The following is a 6,000-nucleotide window of genomic DNA, read 5'->3' on the forward strand; positions in this document are numbered from 1 at the left end:
AAATTGGGCTGCACGCGGACGGGGAGCGCGGACGTCTGCGAACCCTCCTGCTGACGAAAATTACGCGATGCGAACGCCCGAAGTATACCTTGGTGTTAAGCATGTAATAGCGGGCCACCAATCCACCCATATGCACGTGCATACCCAGACGCTATGCACACTGTCCTGGTTGTATTCCTGCGTGCGTGTCCGCTGCGCGCCTGTGACTCTTGATTCGGGTGTGACAACGATGCGTTTTAAAACGCAAAAGAGGATTGTCTCGCGGGCCCCCCCAAGTGTTCGGGGCCCTGGGCTGCAGCCCATGTTGCCCATTAGGATAACGCGGCCCTGCCTGAAGGGATTACCATCCTTCAGCGTACCCCCTCTCTTCCACTTAGACTGCAGTCACACCTTTAACATTAAGGGACAATATTTCCCCCTAAATTGATTTTCCAGTGCATATTTTTACCTTTATGAATAGCTATAAAATAAATAATGTTTTAAATAAAAATGTTCCATAAAGAAATATGCAGTGATGATAAAACTAAATAAAACTTTTAAATATTAAACTAAAACCACCAGTAGGTGGCAGCGAGTCACTGTTTTTATGAGTGAGTCATCGAGTCATTCATTCAGTAACGAAACAAGTGGCTGTGAATGAATCATTGAATCATTGACTCTCCCGATTCGTTCAAAGCCACAGAATTGTTCACAAAACACAGACGTGTGTTGTAGTTCTGCTGTGGTTTTCATTAGAGCTATTATTTAATTGCAAAATAGAGCAAATACTGACAGTTCTGTGTTTAAAATGTATGTTTTGATTTTTTGGCCTGTTGTTTTTTGGCCTGTTGTATAATAATTTCATGTTTGTAGTCATGTGGATATTTGGGAACAATTTCGTTCTTGCTCGTTATCATCATTAAATAAAAGAACTCACACAACAAGGTATGTTTTTGTATCGGAGAAAGTTCGAGTCTTAAATCGAAATTAATCCACTATATGTGACCTATTTGTTCTTCATGTGAGTAAGTGCCAAGTCCCCACTTTTACAAAGGTACATTGTCGAGAAAGGCAGTAATTTAGCGCGATTTAAGGCAGCAGACTGCACGCAATCTATCATATGTGGATACAGTCATTTTTGACTGCAAATGATGAGGTAATTTGATTAAATGTAATGGATTTACGGCATTTTGGCAGTTAGAAAAACATGCTCGGGTTTAATATTATTTTAAGGTAGAATTAAATGAACTAGCTACTCAGCATTTTTTTAGGTGAGTACCCCAGTTTGGGAACCACTGACTTAGATGAAAATAATCTTACAAAATGGAGTTACTTTTGATAAAATGAATTAATGAAACTGAGTTTGAGAAATCACATCAAATCCAAACACGAGTCGAATGAGGACAGCTGTCCACGAGTGCAGGTAAGGTTAAGCACAGATGTTCACCGAGTGGGAGCGAGATAATGTATATGATAGCAAAATGCATTTCACGCAAATCATGATCTCGAGACAAATGCTTTCTAGATCCCGCCACAACAACGTTTACGTTCTGATTCCAACGACACATTCTGTGATTTTGCATGCTAGGCCAGTAGTTGGCGATTTCACTTTGTAAAGAAAAACTACATGCCTATAAACTGAACACGTAATACGCATGAAAATGACATCACCATTTTCACAAATTCACATTTTTGTAATTTATACAGAGACAATAACAATATTGTTTTCAAAAACTGGCACTTTGAAACCCCTTTTCAAAAGTTTATGGTTTCAGGCCCTCAAAACACCGTTGACTATTTAAATCTAACAGGTTTGGTGTCTCCTGTTTCAAATCCAATGACGCTGGTAGTGGCGATTCTCTCTGACTAATCAGTGATCTGCAGTGTTTACACGTCACATTCAGTATCGGTATGGCATGCTTGGAGGTCGCATTAAGCAAACCATACCGTTCCATACCGAGCCATGCAGTGGAAAAGTGCTAAAAAGTGAGCTATACCGAGCCGCACCGAACCATACTGGAAAAGCGGCAAAAGTTTTCCCTACACCAATAGATGTAACGTCTCACTCAGAGGCACGAAATCCCCAAATATATCTTCACATCCCCAAACCCAGTCTCAGCAGGACATCAGGAGGGGTACGCGGGGGAATTTGGGTGGTGCGCTTTATCTGCCCCTGGCCGACATCATGCTTTATACGAGCTCGCCAGCTGACACGTGTCAGAAGCTACTGGGGGGAAATTTATTAGCAGCCTTATCTCCTTAAGCACGGCGAACTGACAAAAATTTGCCTCAATCTAATCAATCATACGCGTCCTCCATGAGAGGACACTGGGCCCAAATCCACCGAGAGACCACGTGCGTATTACTCACAGCCTCAGTCGGGGTGACACGGTGAGAGAGAGAGAGGGATAGTGGGAGGAACGATTGGAGGAGAGATCCCGAAGTTAGAGAGGCAAGAAGAGCCAGATGAATCAAAATGGCTTGTCAAAGTTGAAACTGCAATCAAACAACTATTGTGCATGACGGGGGTACAGATGGCCCTTAGACGCACAGGACTAATCTGGGTCTATTCAAAGGCCACTCAAGGCAACTGCTAAATTAATGTGTTCACTGAAGGCGAAAAATGTGTACTTACACTGATACAGGCGTATTAGCCTGTGGTGATTGGCTGTTTTTCTTTCTTTTTCTTTTTTTTCTCTTTTTTTTTTTTTTTGAGGAAATTGAGTGTTGAATGTTTTTTGTGTTCTGTTGACTATCAACACTGTGCAAACAGGAATCATTAACATTGACTGCAAATGTAACCAAGTGGAGATACAATAATTAATAGATGTGATTACAGACACTGTTAAGGGTAGTAAAGAGAGGCCTCATTTAAAGAGCCTAAACTATGGATTATGTTTTCAGATACGGTAATCAGTGGATCCACAAATACTTGACCACATGCGTCATGACCGTAGGTACAATTAAGAACAGTCTGTATTACCCATGATAGTGAATACAGTATAATTGGTTTTCAGGGGTTAAACAATGGAAATAATGAATGTATAATCACTGCTCCAGCCCCTTTCTACACCTCATTGTTTTCATAAACTTCCATTAAGCTACTCAAATTGCATTTGTATGAATGATAAAGGAATATTTCATTAAATATTTCTATCAAGATTTTTAAATATTTTTTTAAAGAAGTCTCATGCTCACCAAGACTGTATTTAATTGATCAAAACTACAGTAAAAAAAACTTTTAAAAACATTATCAATGTTGAAACGAGTTTTTGCAGCTTAATATTTCTATAAATGTGATAATTTTTTCAGGATTCGTTTATGCATATACGGTTCAATGAACAGCATTTGTTTGAAATAGAAATCTTTTGTAACATTTTAAATGTCTTTACTGTCACTTTTGATCAATCATTGCTGAATAAAAGTATTAATCTATACCCCAAACTTTTAAATGGTGCTGTTTCCACAAAAATATTAAGCAGCAAATACTCTTTTCAACATTGATAATTATAATCATGTTTCCACTGTTTTCTTTTGTGTGTGTATGTGTATATATAATATATATATATATATATACACACAGCTATGGAAAAAATTAAGAGACCACTTAACATTGATTTCTGAACTTGGAGTGGTCTCTTTATTTTTTCCATAGCTGTATATATATATATATATATATATATATATATATATATATATATATATATATATATATATATATATATATATATATATATATATATATATATATATATATATATATATATATGCAAATGAGCCAGCATTCAAACAGAGAAACTTCTTCCTGCTCAAATCACACCTTTACATTAGTCAAGATATCCTTGGGAGGTGTGACATTTGTAGAAGTTAAAGGGCACTATCTTGGGAAAAGAGCTAGAGAGAGTGGAGCGATTTGGTCAGACCGTGACACCACTGGAGGCAAGGCCTCAATTGCAACAACAGAACAAGCCTAAAAACCTCAATCCTCATTTATTGTAGCCTTTTTTTTTTTTTTTTTGTACCCTTTTAGATTCCATGGAGTTTTTAACAATCCTTTCAAGCTCAGCAATTAAACTTAACAAAGATATCTCTAAAAAAACAGCCTGGTCCCATGCTGTCTGCATTTCTCAGACTTTCCGTCACTGTGTGTCCATTCTTGAGGACACAATTCCCTATTTTTCAACACCTCCTTGATGTTACAGCCGGCTCGTAGACTGTAACAAACAGGAGACCAGACGCGCCAATTCTTTGCAGAAAGCATTTATTTTACACAAGAAAAACATAAATATAATATAAATAAAGAATCGTTTCAGGGCCAGGCAGGACACTCAGCGCAGGCCAGCAAACGCCATGCTGGAAGCAAATGACCATTCAACCAAAAGCCCCCGCACAACTAGTCGCAGTGGCATTTAACTCCGCATCCAACGAGTGTCAGGTGTGTCGGCCACGCCCCCTCCAGTCGGCACCTAAGAAATCACACACACCCAACAAGACGCACAGCGTAGACTGAGACGTCACATTGACTATCGCAATTGTCCTTCGACATTGTCTTATAACCTGCACCGAATTTATTTGTCTTTTGTCTTGAATAGTAGTATACTGTACATATACATAGATGTTCCAATACATAGAGATACATAGATGTTCCATGCTTCAGAAATGTCTTCAGAAACGTCACACCCCTTACCATAACCACATTAGATCCAGGGTGGAAAAAAATCTCTTGGACACATCTCTTGGCGACAACACACTAATAACACAACTCAACCAGGCCTCTCCCCCTATAGGAAGAGAATTATTCTAAACACGAAATATTGTGATATTGTATATTCCCTGAAGAAAACTCAAGACTACAATTGAGGCATTTCAGTGAGTTTGGAAACAACTCCAATAACAATAACTTTGTAACTTTGCAGACCTTTTTTTTATACTCTAACAGAAAAATGTAAAAAAAAAAAAAAATATATATATATATATATATATATAAGTAAATAATAGCATAATATAAAGAAATAAAGAAAAACGGGGAGCAGACCAAATAGAGAACTATCAAATGAACTGGAGTGACATTTCATGATGGAGAGGGGATGCTATGAGGAACAGCCTCTCATCACAGCTCTTGACATTGTGCCACTGGCCATGAACACCCTGTACCCTGTGGATGGGTAATCTGATGGACCATAGCTAGCAGCGTGTGTTGCCACACACTTGGTGCAACTTTTTGTGCATCGTCACTGCTGTCATGTGAATTGCTGTCAAGTTGTTCCGAAGGCTGAACCTCATTTCCTGTGAAGAACATGCACAGTATGTTTTGGAGTCCAGAGAAGCGAATGCCATTTAGCTGGCCTCTGAACTGACAGGTCTCTGGGTCTGAGCCTCTGAAACCTCATTCATAGACTTGCATCAGCCATGATAACACCATTGTACAAAAAAAGAAGTAATCTGTGTGCTCCAGCAGTAAAAATGTCACACAATTTATATATTATTATGTATGTGCACGTATGTCGCATTTTGAAGGCTAAAGGCTTTGGTCTGTGTGTTCAGTTTCATCTGACAACTTCTTGAATCTTTAAATGTCAAAGCATAACGTCAGTTTTTAAAATACTTTCTCTTCTCTTCTCTCTCTCTCTCTCTCTCTCTCTCTCTCTCTCTCTCTCTCTCTCTCTCTCTCTCTCTCTCTCTCTATATATATATATATATATATATATATATATATATATATATATATATATATATATATATATATAATAGACATAGATGCATACATACATAGGTGTTAATGTATATAGTGGGAGTTTTGCATTTTTTTTTTTTTTTTTTTTTTTTTTTTTTTTGCCAAAGTTAAAAAGTAAAAAGAAACATATAAAAGTGAAAATGTCCAGTTGTTAACTTAAGGAGATATTTCTGGCCTGACCTTTACAATTTATTTGATGTAAACTAATTTAGTCAGGTTGATTCTGTCATATTAAAGGGTATTTTAGATTTTAATAAAACCAGTTCATTTAGATACTATACCACAGG

This window comes from Chanodichthys erythropterus, chromosome 12 (assembly GCF_024489055.1).
Source record: "Chanodichthys erythropterus isolate Z2021 chromosome 12, ASM2448905v1, whole genome shotgun sequence".
Lineage (NCBI taxonomy): Eukaryota > Metazoa > Chordata > Actinopteri > Cypriniformes > Xenocyprididae > Chanodichthys > Chanodichthys erythropterus.